The sequence below is a fragment of the Lissotriton vulgaris genome, unplaced genomic scaffold, assembly GCF_964263255.1.
Source record: "Lissotriton vulgaris unplaced genomic scaffold, aLisVul1.2 SCAFFOLD_371, whole genome shotgun sequence".
In the NCBI taxonomy this organism is placed as follows: Eukaryota; Metazoa; Chordata; class Amphibia; order Caudata; family Salamandridae; genus Lissotriton; species Lissotriton vulgaris.
The window spans coordinates 1,411,817-1,424,510 of record NW_028253580.1 but is presented as its reverse complement, the minus strand read 5'-3'; the positions used below and the strand labels follow the sequence as shown (position 1 = coordinate 1,424,510).

The 12,694-nt window shown below is 48.3% G+C and overlaps 1 protein-coding gene across 2 annotated transcripts in view; it reads left to right on the top strand.

Annotated features, from left to right (window-relative positions):
* Nucleotides 1-12,694, top strand: part of LOC147660922 (cingulin-like protein 1) — a 192,837-nt gene that overhangs the window by 113,379 nt on the left and 66,764 nt on the right. The gene's annotated exons all lie outside the window — the stretch shown is intronic.

The window sequence follows — 12,694 nt, the reverse complement described above, 5'->3', positions numbered from 1 at the left end:
ATGTGGTTGGGGTCAGTGGCAAATTGCTTGAGGTGCGAGGAGATCAGGGATGGCATAGCAGAAGCTTGGGCATGGTGGTCTATGGGCAAGGGTGCCTCTGATGGTGCTTTTCCCATCTGTGTGGAGTTGGAAGTTAAGCTGCTCCATTATCGGGGTGGAGATGTCTGCAGAGTTCGTGCACCTGATGGGTCCTTGTAAATCATGGCAATTCCACCTCCGTGTTTGTTGGTTTGGTTCCAGTGTGTTATCTTGTAGCCGCCGATGTCTGGCACAGATGCTAGCTAGTTCAGGGAGATCTCTGTGAGGAAGATGACATCTGGGGTGAGGGATGCAAGGAATGTTTTCTTCCCTGAGTGCCAGTCTGCATGTATCTGGTATCCTGGTTTCACACTAGTCTAGTGTGCTCATAAAGCCCTAATCCCATTCCTTGAGCTGAGTAAATGTTTGTCTGTCACTGAAGTTAAGGCCTTCTGTCCACTCATGTAAAGTTCCACTTATGTGTGCTTTCAAAGATCCTAGCACTAACATCTCAAGTGTATCTTGTGCTGTTTATGTATGTGGGCTGCATGTTTTATGTATTATGTATATGAGTGAACCAGAATAATGTAGTTATGTGGGATCCATTTTGGATGCCCCCTGGCTGTGGGCACAAGATGAAGGTGAGGTTGTTTTACTAAACAGTGAAAGTAGATTAATGACCTTCCTGAACCAGGTAGGAGGAGATCCAAACAATGAAGTGGGCAAAGAGGAGACAAGGCTGCTTTAGAAATTAGATAAGCATTTTTCTGAGCAAGGATCTGTTGGTCAGTCTTCCTGTAGCACTGCTATTTGGGATATGGCGGAGTTGAAGGGCAGGTCTGCAATCTCTGTTCAAGGTAAAACTGAACCCTTAGGTGAGGCAATCCTGTTTTGTCCTCTGTTCACTTGTCAGGGCGACTAATGACCAGTTGTAGAAAGCTCATACCTCTTTGTGCCTATTTGGTCGATCCCACATTTCCTGTCTGCTTTGACTGTATAAAAGTGGGACCCACTGACCCACTTGTTATAGTTCGTAGTTCTCTTTGATCAAGTAAAGGAGTGCTGCGAGGAATGTTGTGCAGCCAGAGCTGGGATGTGCTCAGATTCCAGCCTGCCTGCTGAGAGTGGCAAAGAGTATGTCAAGCCTGCAGGACGAGTGACTTTCAGGAGGAGTGAGGTGCAGTGTGACTGCGGTGCATTTCCTGGTCAGCATCTTGAAGGCGTGATGCAACCTAGATGCTACACCTGAATTTGTTGATGACCGCATGCCCTGAGTTGTGCCAGGTGACCGAGTACATAGCTACCTGAGCTTCTGTGCTAAGTGAGCAATAGTGGCGTGACCTGCGCTGCTGTGCCAGAAGCACCAAACTGTGGCATGACCTGAGCTGGGGACTCCCCACCCATCACCTTACCTACTGCAAAGAACTTCCCTGACCTATGGATACAATCTTCATGCACCACCGGTACTGCTTAAACCCAGCGCCCCAATCAGGACGACCACCTTCCACTCAGTCACAGAAGTAGGAGAATGGCAAAGCCAGCAGGAAGCAGAAGAGTTGCCAGGACTGAGCCCATTCAGCAGCCTCATATCTGTTTTTAGGTGTGGAGCTGTACAAAGGCCCAGAAACTTTATAAGAGTTTTGGAGGTAAAGGTGTACATGAGCAAATTGATGCTAGATCGTGCCCGAGGAGTGATCCATCTGAGTCGCAGGAAGAACCTGGGACCATATTGGTGTGAGATGCTTACGGACTCTAACTTCAGAACAATTACTTGAATAAATCTATGTGTGGTATTTACTCCTAGTGTGTAATACATATATTTTTGCTTTGAATGTCAAATACTGGTCTGGGCAATCCTTTTTTTAATACATGTTTGTATGTTAAGGGCTGAGCTCGAGCACCCCGACACCACCAACCCGAAGAGCCTTCACTACCGCTGAGAGTCAATGCTTAAGAGGTTGTACTTGGTCCAGGTTGCAGAGCTATTTTAGGAGTAACCCCGGGACATCTGAAGCTAATGACCTCATTCCCCACAGTTGAGGCTCAGTGGCTCCTGCTTCCCGCGTCACCTATTGAATAGGGTCTAACAACAACACATACTCAAACCATTACATAATAATGTATTCGTAGTTATCTGCTAACTAGTTAGTGTTAATGACGATATATGTAATCTCTTCTGTAAGATTATTTGACATTTTAATTGGCATCTGTAGCATCAAGAATGAAGTCACGCGCACTGCATTTGGTGTGCAAGTGTGGTTTACATGGCCATTGTGTGAGTTTTTTTATTGCATAGATAACTAGAATTGTTAATTTATTGTTTTAACTGGAATGTTAGTGGTTTTTAGATTTTATTTCATGACTATAACTTCACTTTAACACTACTGTGAATTTCTGTTTTTGTAAGTGTACACTGATGTGTTCTACCCAAGCGAACAATAACTTTTTTGTAAAAGTTCCCTGCGAAGTAATGGTACTCCAGATGTAGTGGCCGCAATGTAGTGGCTCACTACTATATGTAAAGCTCTGCTGCTTCATTCTAAGATTTCCTTTCCATGTGCTAACACTGCATTGGACATTCTGCAGGGCTGCAAGTATCTGGATGTACATGGGGGACAGCATGCTCAAATTTAAATTAACAAAACAGAAGCAGGGATTAACAGTGAAGGGGTGTACATTTGAGAGGAGTGCATTCTAGCATGTATATTGCAGGGATTCAGCCAGTAGTCTGTGCTAGAGAGTGTGACTCTCAGTGGGATTCTTGCTACAGGGATGATATTGGAGCCTTATCTTGAACTCCATGAGTAAATTGCATAAGGCAACTGAAAGACATTGCCCCTGTACCCCTGATTCCTCAAAGGTGGTCCTGTCAAGTCTATCATCATTAGTTATCAACAGTCAGGCTGATGGTGTCTCAGGCTATCACCCACAATTACTGTGAGGCCCTACAAATACCTACTGTCCTTTTGGAACACCTGGCTGTTTGAGATTTGGTAGTGAGTCTGATGGTTCCAGAAGTCGCCCACAGCCTTCAGGCATGATGCCAGTTAGAAATACATCATTGCCTTTAAGGACATTAAACACTTTAGTAAGTGGACATCCTTTCCATGCCAACATTTCGTGTCTCCTGAGGCGGAAGCCGGGAGCTAGGCCAGCTACTTTTAAAAAAATTTGAGTCACTTTGTATTGTACCTTGCAGCACTTACTTTTCACTCGCCTACCTCCACCCACGTCTTAGAAGCACCCGCGCAGCGGATATTAGCGCTGACGCGGACTTCAAAAACACTGAGCGGCTTCCCTCGCCGTCACCGGCGCGAAGCAAGGACACCCCCCTTGACGAGGCCACGCCCACAACAAACGCGCTACAAAAGCGCCGCTGATTACAAGCGACCCCAGAAACATTTCGTGTCTCCTGAGGCGGAAGCCGGGAGCTAGGCCAGCTACTTTTAAAAATTTTGAGAGTCACTTTGTATTGTACCTTGTAGCACTTACTTTTCACTCGCCTACCCTCACCCACGTTTTAGAAGCACCCGCGCAGCGGATATTAGCGCTGACGCGGACTTCAAAAACACTGAGAGGCTTCCCCCGCCGTCACCGGCGCGAAGCAAGGACACGCCCCCTTGACGAGGCCACGCCCACAACAAACGCGCTACAAAAGCGCCGCTGATTACAAGCGACCCCAGAAACATTTCGTGTCTCCTGAGGCGGAAGCCGGGAGCTAGGCCAGCTACTTTTAAAAAATTTTGAGAGTCACTTTGTATTGTACCTTGTAGCACTTACTTTTCACTCGCCTACCTCCACCCACGTTTTAGAAGCACCCGCGCAGCGGATATTAGCGCTGACACGGACTTCAAAAACACTGAGAGGCTTCCCCCGCCGTCACCGGCGCGAAGCAAGGACACGCCCCCTTGACGAGGCCACGCCCCCCGTTCCTCGCTTCCTGTCCCTACAAAAATGTGTCTCTATAGGATGCCCAGCGGACAAGCGCAGCGGGCGCGCCGTTTGCGCGCCGAAGGCGCGCCTAAGGCAAGCCTGTCTGTGCCCGTCCGTGCCTCGGCCGGGCCCAGGGCCTGTCATACCGTCCAATCTACGGTATGTACAAATAAAATACCTACATACACCAGAGATAAGATACTTGCCCTAAATCATGATAAAAATCACTGCCACAACAGGATTGACGCTGATAAGTGGTTAGGACCTGCATGCTGCTACATCTGCAGAACTCTCCTCACCCCGGAAAAACAGTCAGCCATGATGGAAAACGCGACCTCTCTCCGAGGAGCTCTGATCAATGCTAGGTCAATATGTAAGAATGGGGAGCATATTCATGACCTTATCACAGAGAATGACATTGACTTGCTATTTATAACGTAAACTTGGCTAAAGTCATGGTGCAACCCGATCATAGCCCAAACCGTCCCCCAAGGCTACCTCATCCAGAGGACCGACAGACAGGAACTGAGAGGAGGTGGCTTAGCCATTATCCACCGAGACTCTCTGAAATGCTCGACGTTCGAACTCTCGGACGTAAAAGGGGCAGAAAGCATGGGTTTCTGCTTTCAGATAAATGAGGAAAATACCTTTGCGGGAGCCCTAATCTATCGCCCCCCAGGACCTCAGAACGGCTTCTTCGAAAGTTTCGAAGATGCACTCAGCACCCTTACCCTGAAATACGCTAACTTTACAGTTTTAGGCGACCTAAATTTCCATCTAGATAAACCAAACGACCCCAATGCAATATGGCTTAACGACTTAACTGATATCCTGGGGCTGGAAATACTGACCAAAATGCCCACACACAAAGCAGGCCATATATTAGACTGCATCTGTACCAACATCAAAACTCTAACCGTCGAATCTCCCTTGATTCAAACCTTGACCGACCATTGGTTAATCCCCTTCAAACTTACCACCAAAAAGAAAAGACCTATTACTGTCAACCTAAAAATCGATGTTTCGATACAGAAAGACTGGAAAAAACTTGTCAACTCACCCAATCTGCACCTCATTGCAGAGGAATCTAAACCGTCCCTGACCGGGTGTACCGAAACTGACTATACCAACTTCTGTAAATGGGTCACAGATTTCTGTGGTCCGGCTAACTCAGAAAAAGTAAGGAAAAAACAGAATAAACAGTCAGCACCCTGGTTCTCACCCGCTCTAAAAATCAAACGTACAGAAGTCAGAACCCTTGAAAAGAAATGGCGCCATAACTATGATTCAACGGAAGTTCTTGCCTATAAAACCGCTAGGAAACAATATCATTCTATGATAAAAAGCGCCAAAAAAGACCATTTCCTAGAAGGAATCAATCAGGCAAACAACAAACAGAAAGAAATATTCAAAATAGTTGATGAGTTCATGAACCCCAGAATCCTCAGGCAAGAGATACCGCCTTCATTGGCACTCTGTAACTCCATAGCAAACTACTTCGAACAGAAAATACTGAACCTCACCAAAGACTTCCCAGACTCTCCAGAACCTCCCCCGTATGATAATTTAGGACTTACCAATAGCAAACCTCAGCTAAAAAACTTTACCCCCATCAGCCTCGACGAAACTCGACAAGCCATTCTCTCCAGCAAATCAGGCTCCCCTTTTGACCCGTGCCCCCCACTGCTGTACCACACTTTGGTAGACACGGTCAATCCAACTATAAACTCCATCATAAACTCCTCTTTGGCCACTGCTGCCATCCCATATGAATGGAAGCTTGCTGCTGTAAAACCACTGCAGAAAAAGCCCCTAGCTGATCCCACCACGCTCTCCAACCTTCGCCCAATTTCACTGCTTCCACTGCTGTTCAAACTTACTGAGGCAGCAGTAAACAAACAGCTGACTAAACATCTGGAGGAAAACCACCTCCTACACCCCAACCAGGCAGGTTTCAGGGCAAAACACTCCACGGAGTCGGCCCTTCTACATACAGTAGAGACACTTAAGATGGCACTGGATCAAGGAAAAAAGGCCGTCCTGATCTTGCTCGACCTGTCGGCGGCCTTTGATCCGGTCTCACACCCTGTATTAATTGGCCGCCTGGCAGAATCGGAGCTAGCAGGAACCGCCTTCAAATGGCTGAAACACTTCCTAAACAATAGGAAACAAGTCACCATACTAGGAAGCCACTGCTCAGACGAAAAAACACTAAAAACAGGAGTACCACAAGGCTCAAGCTTGAGCCCGGTTCTCTTTAACCTTTATATGACCCATTTGATTGAACTCATCACATCCTTCAACATCAGTATGATATCCTACGCGGATGACACCCAGCTCATCCTGGTATTGGATAACAACTCAACTAATGCAGAAGAAAATCGGAGAGACTGTCTCACTGCAACCTTTGAATGGATGAGAACTCACCACCTAAAATGTAATTCAGGCAAAACTGAAATCCTCCCTTTTGGCCAAAACAACCTTTTTTCCCCTAATCAATGGTGGCCCCAAGACGCCGAAGTACCACCCAACACCATCACGTCGGCCCGCAACCTCGGGATAAGGTTTGATGAAGCCCTATCCTTCAAGCAACAAGCAGGCACTGTGGCAGGGTCCTGCTTCAATATCATCAAAGGCCTCAGAAGGTTCTTTGACTTTCTCCCTCTGACAGCCAGAAAGACGGTAGCAGTAGCCCTCATCACATCGCGTCTAGATTATTGCAACAGCATCTATGCAGGTTCCAACAAAGCTGTTCTGCACAAATTGCAGATGGTTCAGAACGCTGCCGCCCGCCTAGTGCTAAGACTACCCAGGAAATCATCTGCCTCAACAGCACTTAAAACCCTGCATTGGCTACCCATCCACAAGAGAGTGCTTTTTAAAATTCTGCTCATCACTTTCAGAGCTTTCCACCAGTCGGGCCCCACATACCTAGCTCAAAGGTTTGGAAGATATTTTCCCTCCCGGTCACTCAGATCATCCAACCTAAACCTATTGACAGTCCCCAGATTCAGACTAACCACAAAAGGTGGAAAATCCATCGGAGTACTAGGAGCCAGAGCCTGGAACAAACTCCCACCCCAGATGCGTCTGATCCAGTCAGAGAACTTATTTCGAAAAGCCCTCAAAACATGGATTTTCAAGGCCACTGACACACTCTGCCTAGCGTTAATTTAATTTCACTCGCTACACCCGACTCTCACCCCTCTCCCCCCTCCCCTGGTCTGTTTAGGCAACTCTCCCTCTTTCTCATCTGTGACACGTGATGACTAGCGCCAAGATGCTCCATGGAGTGTAAGCTGCGCTCTATAAAAGCCTATTCATATCATATCATATCATTATAAGCCATTCTGTACCAGCCATTCTGTACCAGGAATAGTTGGGATTTTCCCTTTTTCTTGTATAAAAGAACAGGGGATTGAGTTCTTCAGTTGATTTGCTGAGATCTCCTAAGTGTTGTTGTAGCACCTCTGGAGGGTTGGTTTAGTGCATGGTGGGAATAAAATGGCAGTGTTTCCCAAAATAAGGAGTTTTACAGGATGATACTTTGTACATAATGATATTTTACTTTTGTAGTTTATGTGCACATAATATTGTATATATTTAATTTGTATTTATTGATGAAAAAAATTCTAATAAACTATTGTTCTACTTTGATGTTACTCACTTTCTTTGGCAACTCCTTATAAACGTTTTAGTGCTTCCTCCAGTCTGGTTAGCTAACAACATCTTGGGGACATTCAAAAAGCTTCCCTGGAAATGCATTCCGCCCGTTGCTTTCCGTTGGCTTTCTGATTTGTAGGCTGTCCAACTTGAGCTCGTCCCTTCCCTTGCCCAAACCTTATCAATCAATCATAGCATTTGTAAAGCGCACTACATACCCGTAAGGGTCTCAAGGCGCTGGGAGGGATGCTGCTACTGTTCGAAGAGCCAGGTCTTGAGGAGTCTCCTGAAGGTTAGAAGGTCTTTGGTCTACCGTAGGCGGATGGGGATGGTGTTCACGTCTTGGCGGCGAGGTGGGAGAATGATCTGCCGCAGGCAGTCACTCTTTGGATGCGGGGGATGGTGGTGAGGGCATGGTCTCCAGAGCGGAGCTGGCGGCCAAGGTGTAGAGGCTGAGTCATCTGTTGAGGTACGCTGGTCCGAAAGCGTGGAGTGCCTTGTGTTCGTGGGTGAGGAGCTTGAAGGTTATCCTCCTGTTGATGGGGAGCCAGTGCAGATCTTTCAGGTGGGGTGTAATGTGGCTGCGGAGGGGGATGTCCAGGATCAGGCGAGCATAGGCGTTCCGGATGCGTTGGAGTCGTTTCAGGAGTTTGGCTGCGGCTCCTGCCTAGATTGTGTTGCTGTAGTCCAGTCTGCTGCTGACTAGGGCCTGGGTGACCATCCTTCTAGTTTCGGTGGAGATCCACTTGAAGATCCTACGAAGCATGCGGAGGGTGTTGAAGTAGGAGGAGGAGATGGTGCTGACCTGCTTTGTCATGGAGAGTGTGGATTAGAGGATGACCCCAAGGTTTCCTGCGTGGTTGGGGGGGTGGTGGGGGCTCCTGGTGCCATCGGCCACCAGGAGTCGTCCCAGGCCGAGCTGGTGGAGCCGAGGATGAGGACCTCCATCTTGTCTGAGTTCAGCTTCAGTCTGCTGTTCCTCATCCAGTCGGCGACGGCCTTCATTCCTTCGTGGGGGTTGGTTTTGCGGTGTGGGGGTCCTTGGTGAGCGAGAGGATCAGCTGGGTGTCGTCGACGTAGTTGATGATGTTTAGGTCGTGCAGTCGGGCGACGTTGGAGAATGGTGCCATGTAGACGTTGAACAACGTTGGCTGAGAGATGAGCCTTGGGGTACGCCGTAGATGATCTCGGTGGCTTTGGAGCAGAAGGGGGGAAACGGATGCTCTGGGTTCTCCCGGAGAAGAAGAAGGTGGTCCAGTCCAGGGCCTTATCTTGGATTCCGGCGTCATGGAGGTGTGCTCTTAGTGTGCATGGCAGACTGTGTCGAAAGCGGCTGACCGGTCCAGGAGGATGAGGGCCGTGGTCTCTCCGTTGTCGAGCATGATCCTGATGTCGTCGGTGGCGGCGATGAGGGCAGTTTCGGTGCTGTGGTTGCTGCGGAACCCTGACTGGGATCGGTCCAGGTGGTTGTTCTCTTTGAGGAAGCTGGTCAGTTGTTTGTTGACGGCCTTATGATGACCTTCACTGGGAACGGGAGCAGGGAGATGGGTCGGAAGTTCTTGAGGTCCTTGGGGTCCGCCTTGGATTTCTTTAGTAAAGCGTTGATCTCTGCGTGCTTCCAGCTCTCCGGGAAGGTCGCTGTCTCAAAGAAGATGTTGATGGTTTTCCAGAGGTGGGGTGCGATGGTGCTGCTGGCTTTGTTGAAAATGTGGTGGGGGGCAGGGGACTTTCGGAGATCCGGAGTGGACGGTGTTCATGATCTTGATGGTGTCGTCGTCCTTGATGTTGGTCCAGGCGAGCAGGCGGTTGGTGCGGGTGGTGGTCGGGGGAGCGAGGGTGTCGGCTGTTGCCGGGGTGATGAGCTGTTGTGGATGTCTTCGATCTTGCGATGGAAGAAGGTGGCCAGCAAGTCACACAGGTTTTGTGACGGTGTGATGTCGTTGGTGTTGGAGCTGGGGTTGGAGAGTTCCTTCACGATGCTTAAGAGCTCTTTGCTGTTGTGTACGTTATTTACAGTATCCTTTGGCGTTCTCCCTATCTGTGAACAGGCCTTTCAATCTTGTTCTTATCTTGTACATTTGCTGTGCATTCAGAGACTGAGGTCAAATGTCAGGCTCCATTTCCCAATGGAGCTTGGTGTTTACTTTTCTTTCTTTGTCTTCAAAATGAGAGGATGTATGTGACAATCATGCTGTGAAGGAAACAATTATTTTATTATTAAAAATTCACAATATGTACTCTACGACACTCTACCCTGCGACACTCTACCCTGCGACACTCTACCCTGCGACACTCTACCCTGCGACACTCTACCCTGCGACACTCTACCCTGCGACACTCTACCCTGCGGCACTCTACCCTGCGGCACTCTACCCTGCGGCACTCTACCCTGCGGCACTCTACCCTGCGGCACTCTACCCTGCGACACTCTACCCTGCCACACTCTACCCTGCCACACTCTACCCTGCCACACTCTACCCTGCCACACTCTACCCTGCCACACTCTACCCTGCCACACTCTACCCTGCCACACTCTACCCTGCCACACTCTACCCTGCCACACTCTACCCTGCCACACTCTACCCTGCCACACTCTACCCTGCCACACTCTACCCTGCCACACTCTACCCTGCCACACTCTACCCTGCCACACTCTACCCTGCCACACTCTACCCTGCCACACTCTACCCTGCCACACTCTACCCTGCCACACTCTACCCTGCCACACTCTACCCTGCCACACTCTACCCTGCCACACTCTACCCTGCCACACTCTACCCTGCCACACTCTACCCTGCCACACTCTACCCTGCCACACTCTACCCTGCCACACTCTACCCTGCCACACTCTACCCTGCCACACTCTACCCTGCCACACTCTACCCTGCCACACTCTACCCTGCGACACTCTACCCTGCGACACTCTACCCTGCGACACTCTACCCTGCGACACTCTACCCTGCGACACTCTACCCTGCGACACTCTACCCTGCGACACTCTACCCTGCGACACTCTACCCTGCGACACTCTACCCTGCGACACTCTACCCTGCGACACTCTACCCTGCGACACTCTACCCTGCGACACTCTACCCTGCGACACTCTACCCTACACCACTCTACCCTACACCACTCTACCCTACACCACTCTATCCTACACCACTCTACCCTACACCACTCTACCCTACACCACTCTACCCTACACCACTCTACCCTACACCACTCCACAACTCTGTATGCCACTCCACTGTAGGACACTCAAGCCCACTCTGACACTCTGCTCCATTCTACACCGTTCGACTCTACGACACTACTCCCTCCACAACATTCCACAACTCCACACCACTCCATTACACTCCACTTTTCTCCCTCTACACCACTCCACAACTCTATGCCACTCCATTACATCCCACTCTACTTTACGACACTTCGCGCCACTCTCCTTTACACCACTAATCTTTAGCCATGCTAAACCGCTGCCTTGCTGGTGTACAACATGGCTAAAACATATTGGCAAAGCAAATAGCTCTTGCAAAGGCAAGATCCATTGGCTCTGCCAAAGCTTGTTGAATAATAACATTCTTTCTGTTAGATTGATACTGAGGTTCTGAACTGTGAGGAGGAGGTAAATACACAACAACTGCATTTCTTCGGAGTCATTGTACATTTTTTTAAGTAAAAGCTGTAAATGTCCTTTTGCATTAATCCTTCATGGAAGTGTGAATGACCTTTAAAGGGCACCTCGAGGCGCGATAGGCCGGGGAGGGCCTTAAGCAGAATAATCTCATTCCGCCATGCCAAGCGCTAACATTTGTACTCGGATATGCCCTTAGTCTCCTGGAATGTGTGTCGGCAGTTTTAAAGCCAAGCATGGGAAGACTGCGTGAGTTCGCATGCATTAGCAGAGCCATTTGTAATCATATCAAATTCATAGAAGCAAATGGCGTGCAATGTTTTTAGCATATGATTTGTTCGAGATTTGGTTGTTAAGTTCCTTATAAAGTAGCAGTGCAGTGGCCCAGGGTAAACGTCTGCGTTCATAGTTTGCGCGACCATCAGTTCCCACCAGGCTGATGGCATGAATCAGTCACAGGGATGTGCCCTGGCATGCATTGGGCATTGCTGTTAACATTGACATCTAGAAGGTGATGGTCAGTTAGAATTGTTTTTTCTGTTGGAGTCACTCATATTATTTCTTGAGACCTAAAACGTAGACTTTATTCCATAGGTACCATTTAACATTTGTTGATTAGCCAAACGTGCTACATATATTTTACCCCAAGCTGTGCTCTTCTTGGTTGGTTTAGGGTTGTCTATTGACATCTTTACCTACTAGGAAACCTCGTGTTATCTATTCTTACAAAAAACACAATAAGAAAAAATACAAAGAGTGTGTGCCTTGACTTAGGCTTCTTAAGTCATTGGCTTTCATATGGTTTTCATGGTTGCATTGCTAGGGGAGGTTGTCCGTCACAGCCACGACATTTCTTGGATATGCTACATTGTCTCACGTGGTTTGCCGTTCGGTTTTGGTGTTTGGCATTAAGTAGATGTGACATGATGTGTACCTGGTAATTAAAATAGCGTGTGTGTTCTTTAATGTATTTACTTTGAGGAGACATTTTATGTGCTATTTTACCTTTATTTGCTTAGGAAGTGCTTACTGTTTGGATGTATTAGGCTTTCATAAAGACCACCGGTGGTGGTCACTGAGGTGAATCATGCCTCCTTCTTTGGTAGGGGCGGTCATGGCGATGCACTGGAGATAAGACTTGTGGTCTCCCTGGAGCAGAAATCACACAACAGTGTGCTTGAGCTTTAGGCTATCCAACTGTCCCTTAAGGCATTCCTGCGTTTCATCAGTTCAGTGGTACGTCAGTCCTGATGGACAACACGACCATAATGGGGTATGCCAACAAACAGGGTCCTTGATCTTACGTCTCCTATGCATGAAGGTTCTGATTTTGCAGTCTTTGGGTCAGGCTCACAATTTGTAGCTGATTGGGAACCATTTGGCTGACTTCCTGAATGTCAGGTTGATGATCTCAGTCAGTGTCATCTTTCCAATCACATGAGGCGT